The 15,996-nt window shown below is 40.9% G+C and overlaps 1 long non-coding RNA gene across 1 annotated transcript; it reads left to right on the top strand.

Annotated features, from left to right (window-relative positions):
* Positions 1 to 340: 340 nt before the first annotated feature.
* On the top strand, positions 341 to 2,317 carry LOC149123034 (uncharacterized). Its single transcript, XR_016217972.1, has 2 exons — positions 341 to 473; positions 557 to 2,317. It is a non-coding gene; the product is annotated as an uncharacterized LOC149123034 (long non-coding RNA).
* Positions 2,318 to 15,996: the final 13,679 nt, after the last annotated feature.

The raw sequence follows: 15,996 nt of genomic DNA, 5'->3' as shown, positions 1-15,996 counted from the left end.
CCAAAAAATACAGCAGTGAAACCAGGTTACATACTACCAGCCTCTCAAACCACTGCAGATGCTTTAAAGCTACAGCAAGACCATTTTAATGACTGTCCTATAAATAATCAAATTTAAAAACAAATTGAAGGAAACTTACTTTCCATCTTGCCTTTGTTCACAAACGTAAAATAAAGTCCAGAGAGATGTGGGGCATTTAAATTACTTCAAAGAATGAGTGTTTCTCAGTTTCCCTCCAACAGGAGTTTCTTATGTTCCTTTGAAAAAATTTCTATGCAAATAAGTTGAGCTCCTCCCACTTCTGACATGTGAGTTATGATAGGAAATTTCCAGAAAAGCCCTCCCAGTGACTTGAGTATGAGATGCAATTGATTTGAAATGCACTGAAAGTGTAAGGTCCTAAATCAAGAGTCCAGAAAAAATGATGACTATCAAGTTTACCTTCACTTCACTTCTAGCCCTGGTCCTTCCAGGTAACTGCCCTGTCCTGTACTCCAAGCTGCCCTCTTGGAGAAGACAGCAAGTAACAGTGTTGTTGGCGTGTTTTATGTTGCAGGCTATGGGAGAGCAGACTGGATCACACCCACGGAGACACAAGTGCTTGGAGTAGAAGGGAAGGCTGGAGACCTGTTCTGTCATTATGGTACCTCATCTTCAGGCTACATCGATCTCTACTGGTTTCGACAATATCCAAACCAGGCACCCGAATTTATTCTCTACAGAGGGTGGGGATACTCTGGAAAAGGAGATGCTGATTTTGCCAAGAAAAAGTTTTATTCTAAGGTTACAGCAAATTCAACAAATCTGTACATCAGCTCTCTGGTTCCTGCAGACACTGCCTTGTATTACTGTGCACTCAGAGGCACAAAGAGAAGGTCTCGCAGGAGAGCCGCACAAAAACCACAGTGCAAGGGAGGAGGAAGAACACAGCCACACAGCCACACTGGATTTTAGTTTTGCAAGAGACCTCAAAGTATTCTTCTCCAACAAGAAAAAGCTAGATAACTAAAGCATAGGCAAGTAGCCTAAGCTTATAGAATTCTACTGTCCTGAAATTAAATATAACTAATTTATAAGCTGTTATAATGCATAACTTTGACACCTGTGTTAAGTGCCTACAATTCTCTGATGCTCAGCAAATGCTAAATTTATTTTTTCTCTTCCCCTCAATAGCTACTTTGGCCTCAAAGGAATTTCCTATCATTATCTTAAAATTTCTTATATATACCTCTGGCAGAATAAATAAATAAATAAAACTCTGAACACACATCCTGGACCTAGACAGGGCTTTGGTGTCCCAGGCTCACCGGCCACTATGCTGGCCTGTGAAGGGCGTGGTCAGCAAGTCCTATACTTGTAAGAGGACAAAAGAGCACCTGGACACTCACTCCCAGGCTTTTATCCCCGGACAACTGGGAATTTCTCATGATGTGGACAAGACAATGGATAGCTCCTCACAAGGTTAAGGGAAGAGAAAAAGGGGTTAGTTCTCGGTGGGTGAGTAGAGAAATTGTTTGGATGACTCTTGCTATGCTCCTGTGCTAGCTTTTGCCTTCCTTGCAGGAAACAAGAGGCCAAGGGAGGCAGTGGTCTCCCCAGTCTGGCTCCTGGAGCTGGAGAGCACCTGCCACCTTCCACACTGACTCAAGCCATGTTTCTAATGGACTCCTCCCATTCAAGCCCAATCTGGACAAAGCCTAGCATCATTGTTTGCACTGAGTAGACGACAAAGAGGGAGGAAGATTTAAAACCTTATTCAGTACAAAGCTGTGGCTGTGCTAAGATCTTCTGGCTTTCAGGCAAGAAACATCACAGCCCAGCTGTTCACAGGGAAGCTGTACCAGCCAACTGCCTTTTATTAGAAAATAATTTCCAAAGATCAAACATTAACTTCATTAACTTCAAATAATTGACTTCAAATATTAACATTAACTTCAAATAATTGAACTTTGGGTCCACCATTATGGTGTAGCAGGTGAATCCACCACCTGTGATGCCGGCATCCAATATGGGCACCAGTTCGAGTTCCAGCTGTTCCACTTCCAATTCAGCTCCCTGCTAATGGCCTGGGAAGGGCAGTAGAAGACTGGCCCAATTACTTAGGCCCCTGCACCTATGCATGAGACCCTGATGAAGCTCCTGGTTCCTGGCTTTGGCCTGGCCCAACTCTGGCTGTTGCAGTCATTATAGAGAGAACCAGTGGATGAAAGATCGATATTTCTCTCTCTTATCTCCCTCTTTTTCTCTCTCTCCCCTTTCTCTCTGTAACTTTGCTTTTCAAATAATAAATAAATAAATGTTTACAATAAATTGAACTTTGAGAAACTGTTTTGTTCATGAAGGTTTCTGTTTGTGGAAAATTATATCTTCATATCCTGTTGGTAGCAACACAGTACAGTGGTACAACCCTTCACATAGCAAGTGATTGGAAAGGGATTTTAAGACTCATTAGACAATTCGTGTCTTCTGTCAGCTTCTCAATATTTATATTAAGGGCTCATTTAAGTAGGAAAAAACTTACAGTATAATGTAAGAGGGGGAAAAAGCCTTCTAGTAAAAAGATTTCACCTAGTTGGAGGAATAGACAGCAACTGGACTAAGTTGACTCTACAATCAGTTACCAAATGAGCTAGTTATTAAAACAGTAACACATATATGCTTTTGACATACAGTTTAGTAACACGCAGAGTTTGCATGGTAACCACGTTACACTTACACCAACAACAAATGATGGAAGTGCAAAGGTGAAAAACTGGAAGCTTTGATACAAAAATGAAATAAGAATTTATAGCACTATGTTTTTCCATCTTAATTGTGTCATGAAACAATAGTGATCTTGTTTCTACAATAAGAAAAGACTTTAAAGACTTTTAGTTTCAAACTCTGTAGCTGGTGTTACACAGCTGAGTGCTCTTCTCAGTCCCACCTATCACGCCCTGGGCTCTTCTGCTCCTGAGCACTGGGCGCCAGAATTCTGCTTCGCTACTCCCAGCTCCTCTTGCCTGGTTCTTGCCCCAGCTGCACTGAGAGAGCCTCCACCGGAATGTGCTTTTTATCTCAGACCCATCTTTGATGTGGGCAAAAAAGAAACAACTGCCTTCATCTCTCTTCTCTTCTCTGCAGCAGACACAGGAAGACAGAGCTGATTGTACCGAGAAGGCGGAAACCCCCACTGATGTTTCATAGGAAACCACTTTTGGCTTCAAAGAAGGAAGATGAGCCTTATTTTGAGTTTTTTTCTTAAATCGTTTAAAAACATCTATGTGTATCTCTGTGTTAATTTACACATGTAAAAAATGAAAGTCTTCTTATTTTTAGAAAGTTGGAACATTATAGGTTAAACTTAAGTCCTTTCCACCTACAACTTCATCTGGCCTCTTTGCCCACAGGTAAATGCTGATTTGGGTTTATAACACTCATTTTTAATCCTCTGTCATAGTTAAGATGGGAATATGTACCTATATATACATATATATGTATATGAGGGAGGGTCCTCAAAAAATGCAAGGACATGCATATTATGAAAACATTTTTTTAAACTTTTTGCACCAAAATGAACATATCTTTTAATTCTACTTTCCTTCAATAATGTGATGTACCCTTGCACTATTATTCAGTGGTATTACTGCAAAAATGCTAACATACTGTATGTTTTGCTCAAAATTTTACTTCTATTTTACTCAACAAAATGAAACTGATCATCTCATTTTATTTCATATAATATTATGTTGCTGTAGTATATTTTTTTAATACTACTATCAGTAATAGCAGTACTTCTCCATAAAGTGGTGAACCAAGGATCAAAAAGGTTAACTTGCCAAGGTCATGCAACTCGTAGATGGCAGAATCAAACACAAGCCCACTCTGATGACTTTAATTAGAAGAGTCTTGTAGCCTCTGTCCCAGTATTTTCCTGTTTTTCATCTTTACCATCTGTAATATTCCAATTTTTAAAAATAAGGAGATGCTTATCTCTTACATGTACAAATTAAATGAACATAGATGTACACCCAGGTGGTTTTAAGCAATTAAGACAAAACTTCATGCGATCTTCCTTCTTTTAAACTGAAGGTGGTTTCCCATAAGACATCAGTGGAGATTTCCGAGTTTTTGGTATGATCAGTTCAGTCTTCCACTTACTGAATCTACTATAGAGAAAAGAGCTATAGGTAGCTTTTTCCTGTTTGCTCACATCAAAGATGGGTTTGAGACAAAAAGCACATTTCAGTGGTGGCTCTGTAAGTGGGTCTGGGAAAAGACCAAGCAGAGGGCTACCTTGACAGAAACTGCTCTCTCATAGAAACCAGAATATATGGATTGCTGTGCAAATTACCTCTGCTCTCATTCAGCTCTGTCCTAAAGACAACTGGGCAAAAAGGAGAACAGCAAAAGGTTTCCAATAATGCAACACTGATCAATGCTGTCAATCTGCCCAATCTATTTAAAATACTCAGAAGGGTAAGCATTTAGCCTAGCTTTTACAGAACTGGCTAGGACACCCACGTCCCACATCAAGAGTGCCTGGATTCGAGTGCCAGCTTTGCTCCCAGTTTCAGCTTCCAGCTAATGACCTTGGGGAGCAGTGATGATGGTTCAAGGAATAGGTTCCTGCCACTCATGTGAGAGATCTGGATTGAGTTCCAGGCTCTTGTCTTCATCCTTAACCAGCCCCACCCACTGTGGGCATTCAAGGACTAAACCAGCAGGTAGGAACTCTCTCTGTTATCTCAAATAAGTCAATAAAAACTTTTTAGATAAATGGTAAAATATTTAACAGAGGGAAATCAAACTTGATAATTGTTTTCTAGTAAAAAATGAAAGGGGCCCTGACAGACAGCCAGACACAAGGGGTCTACCTGCTCTACCCAGAAACCCCATTTCCAGTTCTGGCTGCTGCAGAGACCCAGAGAGACCCATGGACTCTAAATTGAAAAGGAGACCAGAAACTTTGGGCAGCATAACTGAATGGTGGAAAAGAAACCGTTAACTCTGTTGCAAGGAAAAAACACTCCAACTGCATTCATTGAACAATCCTTTGAATCCACAGTCCTTAAATTGACTCTCATCCACAAATCTAGGCAGATTTTCAAAAATATATTCTTCTTTAAACATTTTACCTTTTTTGATATATTTATTTATGTGAAAGGCAGAGTTACAGAGAGAGAGAGAGAGAGAGAGAGAGAGAGAGAGGTTTTCCATCCACTGGTTACTCCCCAAATGACCGCAAGGGCTGGAGCTGGGCTGATCTGAAACCAAGAGCCAGGAGCCAGGAGCTTCTTCCAGGTCTCTGATGCGGGTGTAGGGGCCCAAGGACTACAACCATCTTCTACTGCTTTCCCAGGCCATAGCAGAGAGCTGGATAGGAAGTGGAGCAACCAGGACTACAACCACCCATATGGAATGCCAGAACTGCAGGCAGTTTTACCTGCCATGCCACAGCACTGGCCCCGTAAACTTTTCATTTAATACACTTCAAAATATAAAAAACAACACTGCTTATTGTTATAAATGACACAATGGAGATTTGTGAGGACAAAGTCAACCAACACTCACCTGCTCTCTTCCATCCCTACCAAAGTAAACAGTTACTGTTCATAACCTGGGGGGTAGCTTTTGGCGGGTAGCTTTTCTCACCATTCCTCTTGCTTAGTGTATTGTCTTCCAACTTATTTTTATTATGTAGCATGGAGTCTTCTGCCTTTGAATATACTCTAAATTTTACACACTCAAATATGACTATTTGCTTTTTAAAATTTGTATTTGTTTATATTTATGTTAAGAGGTAGAGAGACAGAGAAGGACAGACAGAAAGTATTTCCATCCTGTGGGTCTCTCCCCAAATGTCCAAAATGGTGGAGGCTAGGCTGGGTGAAAATAGGGAGCCAGGAACTAAATCCAGGTTTCCCATGTGGGTGGCAGGGATCCAACTCCTTGAGTTATCGTTTGTTGTCTCCCAGAATGCACATAAGCAGGAAGCTGGAATCAGGGGCGGAGTTGGGACTTGAACTCAGCACTCCACAGTAAGATGCAGATGTCCTAATTGGTAAAATATGCCTGAGTTCTTTAAAGCTTTAGGATAGCCACCTGACTTTAAACTAGCACCCGTCATTCAAGAATATGCAAACGTTAGATTCTTAGCCAATAGTTTTATCATTTTATTTTTTACTATCAAATCTTTCAATTGTTTGGAAATTATTTTTATATATGCAATCCATTTTTCACTGTTACAATGTCTGATTCATACTTATGTCCCTTAATCATAACTAAATGATGGAAGATGTATTAAGAACTTACGCACTCTCAAGTATTAAAGAGCAGTGCAAAAATGATAGTGGAATTGGGTGCTAGTGAGAAGTCAGTAAATTCCCCAGTACTAATTAAAAAGGAGAAATTCTTGACTTTTCTACTGGGGTTGATTAATGTTAACAAAACAGATAGAGAGGTGACTGGGAGCATCAGGAAGTGACCTTTGGGGAAATACAAATCTTCTGCCCCACCAAACTCCCTTCCTTTATGATTGGAAACACCTATACCAGCCTCCACCTTCTCTGCTAAGCTGAGGTCTGGCTATCATAATGTGTCTGGAAGATGAAGAACTTCTGAACAGGCAAAGCATTTCAGGGTGTTGTGGGAAAAAGGTAAAACGAAGAGGAAGATAACAAAAGAAGTTGCATTAGCCTACTTTCTCACTTGTTACTAAGGCTGTTTCTCATGAATTTGCTATGCATCCAATGAACTTGTCTAGGTTTAAACCAACTTACATGAACACCCTCAAAAGAACTGACAATCTCCGTCCCTGAACTGGAATCCACAGCCAGGCGGAGACACAACCAGCACAAAGGGGAAGGAAGCTCCCCACCACAGGTTGTCCACAGCAGGGCAGGGCAGTCTGAACAACCAGTGAGAAGGCTGTGCAGCCCCAGGGGACAGAGTGGCCTGTCCTTTATCCTCTCCCACCTCTCTGCCCAGCATCTGAGAGTTGAGGAGGGCTGGAGTCTGAAAACACACAACAGTCCACCTGTCGAAGGAGCCAAGGGGCCCTCCCATTGGGTGGGGTGAAAGGGCAGAATTTGGGCTCTACTGTGGTCATTAGATTAAGATGAATATATTAATTATTGGAATGAAACTGATTTAATAGCTAAAAAAAAGTGCATCTGTTTCCCAGTGGGAAAAAAAAATGATTGATAAAGCAAGCATGAGAAAACAGTGAGAAAAATGAAAACCATTTCCCATTTATACCCCATGACTTGAAATGCTCCTGTCAAACCTGTAATGTTTGTATTTCTTTTGGATTTTATTGTGTGCCACTTACTAGCTTAATCACATTGTTTTTCTTAGTGTGAATTTTTACACCATAAAAAATAAAAATAAAACCCAAGGAGCCGGTGCTGTGCAGCAGGTTAAGCCTACCACTGTGGGTACCAGTTTGAGTCCCAGCTGCTTCACTTCCAATACAGCTCCCTGTTAATGCACCTGGGAAAGAAGCAGAAGATGACCCCCAAATCTCTGGATCCCTGCCACCCATGTGGGAGACTAGCTGAAGTTCTTGGCTCCCGGCTTTGGCCTGGCCCAGCTCTGCCTGTTGTGGCCATTTGGGGAGTGAACCAGTGGCTGGAAGGTTCTCTCTCTCTCTCTTCCCTTCAAATAAATAATAATAAAGCACTAATTAAAAAGTCATTGGAAAAAATGGAGTGTGTGCTTGAAAATAAAATAAAAGTTCAGGGGCCAGCACTGAGGTGCAGTCAGGTTAAGCAGCTGCTTACAACCCAGATATACCATTTCAGGAGTGCTGTTCTAGTCCCAGATACTCAGTTTTTGATCCAGCTTCCTGTTAATGCACCTAGGAAGGCAAAGAGCCCAGTCTTTGAGGCCCTGCCTTCAATGTGGGAGACCTGGATATGATTTCTGGCTCCTGGCTTTAGCCTGCCCAGTCTGGATGTTTTAGCCATTTGTGGAGTAAACTAGCAGATAGAATCAATCTCTCCCTCTGTCCCTCTCCCTCCCCCTCTCCCTCTCCCTCTCCTCTCCCTCTCCCTCTCTCTCTCCCTTTCCCTCTCTCTTTCTCCACACTCTGTCACTACACTTTTCTTTTTTTTTTAAGATTTATTTGTTTATTTGGAAGTCAGAGTTAGAGAGAGAGAGAGGGAGAGAGAGAAAGAGAGAAGTGGGGGGGGGGGTCTTGGGCCCCTGCAGCCACATGAAGCTGAGACCCCAAAGAAGCTCCTGGCTCCTAGCTTCAGATCAGCCCAGCTCCAGCCATTGCAGCCATTTGAGGACTGAAATCTCTCTCTCTCTCTCTCTCTCTCTCTCTCTCTCTGCCTATGCCTTTCAAATAATAAATAAATAAATCTTTACAAAAAAAAAAAAAAGAGAGAAAGAAATGGCAATGGAAATGAGCCTCCAGAGCTATCTGGATTAAAAATATCTATATACATAACAATTAAATTATTTGTTAAACATTATATGGTATATTGTATTATGACCACAATTTTTTCCATTTAGAGAAATGCATTACCTACAGATAAAAGTCATTGATTTTTACATTTACTTAATAGCCAACAATTTATGCTACTTATTGATTCTTAAAAGTACTATGATGAAAGTGATAAGTGCATGTTTTTTTAAAAAATCCTAAGTGATACAAAAAAGTTTATATTGCAAATCTAGTTTCCTGTTCCTCCCCAACTTTTAATCCTTGTTTGAAAACTATATCCACTTTTCAGATCTCCTGGTAGTCAGTCACATATTTCTAAATAATATATGCATCAAATATTACTTCTTTCATTGTGAATTTTAGGTGCTCCTACTGACTTTTGGTTAGTTGTGGTTTTTGAATAGACTAAACTTTTTTGAGTACTTTTAGGTTCACAAAAAGATTGAGCAGGAAGTGCAAAGAGTTCCCATATATACCCTGCTGCCAAACACCCACCCATAGCTTACAATATTATGGACAGCTGCCACCAGGGTGGCAATGGGTTACACTGACCAACGTGTCTTATCACATCATTATCACCCCCCAGTCCACATATTACCTAAGGTTACTTCGGTGTTGTATGTTCCTATGGGTTTGACAAATGCAGACTGACAAGTATCCACCATTATTGCATCACACAGAGGACTCTCTCTGCCCCGGAGATGGTCTGCACTCTGCCCATTCATCATTCCTCTTCCCTAACTTCCAGCAACCACTGACCTTTTTACTGTCCCATGGTTTTGCTTCTCCAGAATGTCAGATGGCTCAGCGGCCAGCCTTCACAGACTAGTTTCTTTCACTTAGTAGTGCACATTTGAGGTTACTCCACATCTGTTCATGATGATGGTTCATTTATTTCTGGTGCCGAATAATAGCCCATTCTCTATTATACTGTTAATACAATAGTCCATTGTACCACTTTTATTTGGTTACTGAAGAGCATCTTGGTTGTTCCAAGTATTGAAACACATATGAGTCTTTCCAACTCATTCAGATGTAGTGTTATTGTGGAATCATATAGTAAATGTATGGTTAGTTTTTGCAAGAAGCTGCCAATCTCTTTACCTGACATGGATGTATCATTTTGCATCCCCAACACCATGAATAAGAGTTCCTTTTTTGCCACAGCCTCACCACAATTGATGTTAGTGTTCAGGATTTGGACAAGTCTAATAGGTATACAGTAGTTTGTGAGAACAGTAGTTACTCATTTACTCAAATTTTCTTTAAAACTATTTATACCATTACAAAAAAAATGAGTAGTAGAGAATTTTGGCATATTAGGATATTACTGTGACCTTTAGCTCTTTTGTGGTATTAAAGATATTCTTTCCTGAATGTGCCTATGCCCTAAACAAGCAATGAACTGAAACATTGTACAATGCTCTGTCATGTGAAAAGAAGTGTCTGAAGATATCTTAGCAATGGAGACTCTTAGCACATTAGAATATTCTAAAAACATTTTGTTCTGTTGTGTTAAAGTTTCATTTATGGGATGGATCTTGCTGTTAAATAAACATTAAGAGGGGCTGGCACTGTGGCATAGTAGGTTAAGCCTCTGCCTGTGGCACTGGCCTCCACTATGGACACCAGATCGAGTCCCAGCTGCTCCACTTCCAATCCAGCTTCCTCTTAGTGCACTTGGGAAAGCAGTGGAAGGTGGTCCAAGTCCTTGGGACCCTGCACCCACATAGGAGACCCAGAAGAAGCTCCTGGCTTCAGATTGGTCCAACTCCATCCATTGTGGCCATTTGGGGAGTGAACCAGTGGATGGTAGACCTCTCTCTGTCTTTCCCTCTCTCTATCTGTAGCTTTTCCACTCAAATAGGTAAATATTTTAAAAATCAAACAATAACTTAGAGAACAGTTTAAAGAAGAGTGTTACCAGGAAGATGTGTTGTGCCTGAAGTTATCTCAAGGAATGGAGTATATTTGCATATTAAATTATTGCTGTAAACTTTAGTTCTGCTTTGGTGTTAGAGATATTATTCTTGAACCTAAATAAATAGTGAAATGAAAACCTTTTTTAAAAAGAAAGAAAATACAATCCTAAAATTTTTTAAAAGTTTTTTTTTTTATTTGACAGATAGAGTTAGACAGTGAGGGGGAGAGAGGGAGAGAGAAAGGTCTTCCTTCAGTTGGTTCACCCCCCAAATGGCCGCTACAGCTGGAGCTCCGCTGATCCGAAGCCAGGAACCAGGTACTTCTTCTTGGTCTCCCACACGGGTGCAGGTGCCCAAGTACTTGGGCCATCCTCCACTGCCCTCCTGGGCCACAGCAGAGAGCTGACAATCCTAAAATTTGTATGGAAACACAAAAGACTCAGGATACTCAAAGTGATACTAAGCAAAACAAGTCAAGCTGGAGGCATTAAAATACTTGATTTCAAAGAATTCATAGTAATTAGAACAACATGGTGGGATTGGCACTGTGGTTTAGTGGGTAAAGCCACTCCCTGCAATGCCAGCATACCTTATGGGCAGCGGTTCTAGTCCCTACTGCTCCAGTTCTAACCTATCTCCCTGCTAATGCACCTGGGAAAACAGTAGAAGACGGAAGATGGCCCAAATCCTTAGGACTCTGCAACCATGTGGAAAACCCAGATGAAAATCCTAGCTCTTTGCTTCAACCTGACTCAACTCTGACGGATGAGGCCATTTGGGAAGTGAACCAGCAGATGGAAGATCTCTCTCACTCACTTTCTCTCTCTCTCTTTCTCTCCCTCCCTCTCCTCTGTAACTCTTTCAAATAAAAAAATCATTAAAAAAGGATAAATAAATTAAAAAATGGTAGTGGCATAAAAACCAACACATGGCCGGCGCCGCAGCTCACTAGGCTAATCCTCCGCTTTGTGGCGCCGGCACACCGGGTTCTAGTCCAGTCGGGGCACCGGATTCTGTCCCAGTTGCCCCTCTTCTAGGCCAGCTGTCTGCTGTGGCCAGGGAGCCCAGTGGAGGATGGCCCAGGTGCTTGGGACCTGCACCCCATGGGAGACCAGGATAAGTACCTGGCTCCTGCCATCGGATCAGCGCGGTGCGCTGGCCACAGCATGCCGGCCGCAGTGGCCATTGGAGGGTGAACCAACGGCAAAGGAAGACCTTTCTCTCTGTCTCTCTCTCTCACTGTCCACTCTGCCTGTTAAAAAAAAAAAAAAAAAAAAAAAAAAACCAACACATGGAACAGAATAGAGAACACAGAAATAAATCCATGTACATACAGCCAGCTGATTTTCAACAAAGGTGTCAAGAACATACATTGGAGAAAGGATTTCTCAATTTTTTCATTGAATTGTGTTGGGAAAACTGGATATACATACATAGAAAGACGAAATTAGATCCCTGCCTCTCACCATATACAAAACTCAACTCAGGATGGATTAAAGATCTAAATGTAAGATCTGAAGTCATGAAATTGGTAGAAGAAAATGTAGGGAAAGCACTTCATGATATTGGTGTAGGCAAGGTTTTTATTTAATTATTTTAGAAAAAAAAAACACAAAAGCGCAGTCAACAAAAGAAAAACTAGACAAACAGATGATAACAAATTCAGAAGCTTCTGCACAGAAAAGGAAAAAAATCAACAGAATGATGAGACAACTGGCAGAATGGGAGAAGATACTTTCAAGCTACTTATTCAACCAAGGGTTAATACCTAGAAGAATTTTAAAAACTCAACAACAAAACAAAACAACCAACTTTGTTAAGAAATAGGCAAAGGACCTGAATAGACAAGCTCTTAAAAGAAGAAATATAAGCAATCAATAAATACACAGTTAGTGCTTTCCTATCTCTGCACTGGTGATGGATAGATTGGTTTTTAACACATGATTGAAAGGGCATGTGTACCTGTGTGTGTGTCTGTACATTGTCTGGCTAGTAGGGAAGGTGGCAGTAGAAACAAGATTGAAGTTCGGCTGTGATTGACTGGTTGTTCAGAATGCCAATAACCCCTGTCTTTACACCCATGGTGAACACACTGCTGCCTCAGGATGGGAAGAAGCATGAACAACCTCCAAAGATTCTGTGATTTCGCTGGAGGAATCAGAATGTTTCTGAGTGGGGAGGAGAAACATCTAAAGGGCATTCCCCAGAAGATGCAGAAAAAGCAAGAGCAAGCAGACTTGTCTGGGGTTTCCAGGAAAGCTGAGAAAATAAAATGAGTCTTTTAAAAAGCAGGGAGCTGACACTCGAGCTTCTGTGTCTGTTTCTCTCTGTGAACGGGAAGGAAGTCCACAGAAGACAGCAGGGTCCCCTGTCCTCAAGTGTCCGGGATGGTGAGGTTTCTGTTTTAAACTGAAGATATGTAGATTATTGGTTTTATGTTCCAGACCCAAGGCTAGGAGAGAGCTTTCCCTTTTAGCTTCCTTATTTCAGAGATATGACAGAACGTGATGGGAAGAGCCTCAGTCTTGAAAAAGAACATGACATAGTTCTGTGCAGGCCGCAGACTCAGCCACCAACCTCAGCCCTAACCACGAGAATCCCTGGCACATTCATTCTGAACTGCATCCTCAGGAAGAGCCGCTCACTTCCTCTCCTAATGAGCACAAAGTGATGCTTCTCATAATTCAGATCCAAGGCTTTTCTGTTTCCTCTTCTGTGTGCACACTTAGTTAAGCAACATAAAAATATTTTAGGCATGATGCTGGTACACTTATGTCCACTATCTAATGGACATACGAATATCTATCTCATTAGATTTAAGCTTTTTGAAGACACTGAATTGTTTTAAAGAAAAAATGACTGATTACACCCAAGAATAAAGGCAAATTTAGAACCGGTGGTTAGAATTCATCTGAAAACAAATTTTATTTCACTATAAAGAAGAGCTAGCAAATAGAGATTTTTCAAAATGGAACAAATTGCTTTCAGATAATGAAACACTCCTTATTACAAGAAACAGTTGAAGAAAACTAGAATTCTATTTTCCAGTGATGTTGCAGAAAGGATTACAAAATGCTATGAAATTGTGGAAAACTAAAACTTCAAGTTTTGGATGGGGGAAAAGCCATAAAAGAACTGAATTTACCATGAATTAAAAAAAATCACTTCCAGCTTTATGGGATCTGAATTTTGGATTCATACTAGAAGCACATGCAGGATTTTTAATGAGGGAGATGGTAAAAGGCCAGACAAGCTACTAAAGGCAAAGATCAAGAAATAATAAGCAGGAAATGTTTAAGAAATGAAGTTTTTAAATCTGACCCAAAGGGACAATTTGTATTGGGGAAAACTGTAAGAGAAGAGGAAATATTAGCCCAAGGCAAGAGTTAGTGGAGGAGAACTGCACACTACTTAGAGTAGGTTTCAGACCAAGAGAAAGCATGAGACAACCTTATTTTACCACAAGGAACATTAAGGGACGTCTTCAAATCTTTTTTTCAGAGCTATGAATGCAAATATAAATTGCTAAATAACAGTGAAGACTTACTTTTACAATAATATTTCTAAACATATGGAAAAACTAGATTTCTATAATATTGATTCAATGGACAGATGCATTTCTTTTTCCCTAGGCAATTTTACCACCAATTAATAATAGCCCATAGTGCAAAAAAAGAAAAATCTAAACAGTCTGTTGCCTTGTTGTGATCACTTTCCAGCATGAATTTTGTTTGAGGTTGGGGGTATGCTAAGAGCGTCTCTGCATTCATTAACGTCATAAAGGACAACTTGAAAGTCAGATCCTACAGACCAGAGGAGAGATACATTCTGCTTTGCCCTACACTTTGTTTTCTTCCTTGTCCAGCTGCAAAAACTCTTGGATGATCTTTATGGAAAATAATTCCCAAATTGATGTGAGATTTTACTTATTTCAAAACATGTACAGGCTTAGATGAGATGTGTTCCCATATTCTTCATCACTCTTCAGGGTACGGAGCTGCCATTTGGATAAAATAGACAGACAATCCTTAGACATTAGAGCTCATTCCTAATTAACCCCCCTGTGTCTTCCTTTTACATCACAAACCCGTCTAATGTCTAATTTGGCTTACTCTTAGAAAAGCATGGGTTGGGGTACATAAAACAGAATGGTTCTCCAGGAAGAAATGTGCTAAACTTTTAAGGATCTTGTAGCTCCATTTTGCTATTAATTGGTGCAGGTTTTGAAAAACAAGCACACACATAAAAAGTAGACATCAACACTATAGTAAAACTAAAATGGTTATTCTGTCTTTTGGTGATTTCATCTTATTTCCTCATCATTCAGAAAGAGAAAAGAATTCTGCAGAACTGGAAAGTGAGAACCATGAGGAAGAGAAACCAATTTTATTGAAATAAAGGCAATCTGTGATATTATTCAATGAAAAATGAAGGCAGATGTGGGAAATTCTGGTTCAAGTTTCCACTTTTTATTTTCATCAAATATCTGTCCAGGGTGGGTCATTCTGGAAAAGTGACCATTGTTTCTGACAAGGAGATATTTTCTTGAAGAAAGTTAGGTAGGGGCTGGCATTCTGCTGCAGCAGGTCAGGCAGCTGCTTGCGACGCCAGCATCCCACACTGGAGCACCAGGGAGACCCCGGCAGCTCTGCTTCTCAACCCGGCTCCTGGCATGGCCTCGCCCAGCTCTGGTTGTTGCAGCTGTTCAGGGAATGAATCTGTGAATGTAAGATTCTATTGTCTCTGTCTCTGTCTCTCTCTCTCTCTCTCTCTCTGTGCCTTTCAGATAAATAACTAAATCTTCTTATTTTTAAAGATTTATTTAATTATTTGAAAGTCAGAGTTACACAGAGAGAGGAGAGGCAGAGAGAGAGCGAGGTCTTCCATCCACTGGTTCGTTCCCCATATGGCCGCAATGGCCGGAGCTGCACCTATCTGAAGCCAGGAGCCAGGGGTTTCTTCCAGGTTTCCCACGCAGGTGCAGGGGCCCAAGTACTTGGGCCATTTTCTACTGATTTCCCAGGACACAGCAGGGAGCTGGATCGGAAGTGGAGCAGCCGGATCTCGAACTGGCATCCCATATGGGTGCCGGCACTGAAGGCGGCGGCTTTACCAGCTACACCACAGAGCCAGCCCCAAATCTTATTTTTTTTAAATAAAGAATGTTGAGTAATGCTATAGACTCATTTGGGGTCATCTCCTCCTCTTCTTCCTCCTTGTCCTTCTCCCCCTCCTCCTCCCCTTTCCTCCTCCTTTTCAAATCAATATAATTTTTAAAAATCTTTCAAGATAAATTTTTATGAAAATATCTCCTATCTTCTATCATTCTAGAACTGGAATTAAGGGTTCAGTTGGTAAGAACAGTCTTTTTGTTCCTTGTCTCTGAATAACAACTCTTTCAAAAGTTTGCTAAACTACTTTTCTCTATTATTTTTTTTTAAAGATTTATTTATTTACCTGAAAGTCAGAGTTACATAGAGAGAGATGGAGAGGGAGAGAGGGAGAGAGGGAGAGATCTTCCATCCACTGGCCCACTCCCCAGGTAGCCGCAACAGCCAGAGCTGCGCCGATCTGAAGCCAGGAACCAGGAGTTTCTTCATGGTCTCCCACGTGGGTGCAGGGGCCCAAGGACTTGGGGCC

Source organism: Oryctolagus cuniculus, chromosome 12 (genome assembly GCF_051225735.1).
Source record: "Oryctolagus cuniculus isolate XC-2025 breed Fujian yellow rabbit chromosome 12, ASM5122573v1, whole genome shotgun sequence".
NCBI classification, from domain to species: Eukaryota; Metazoa; Chordata; class Mammalia; order Lagomorpha; family Leporidae; genus Oryctolagus; species Oryctolagus cuniculus.
This window is presented reverse-complemented; position numbering and strand designations above follow the sequence as displayed.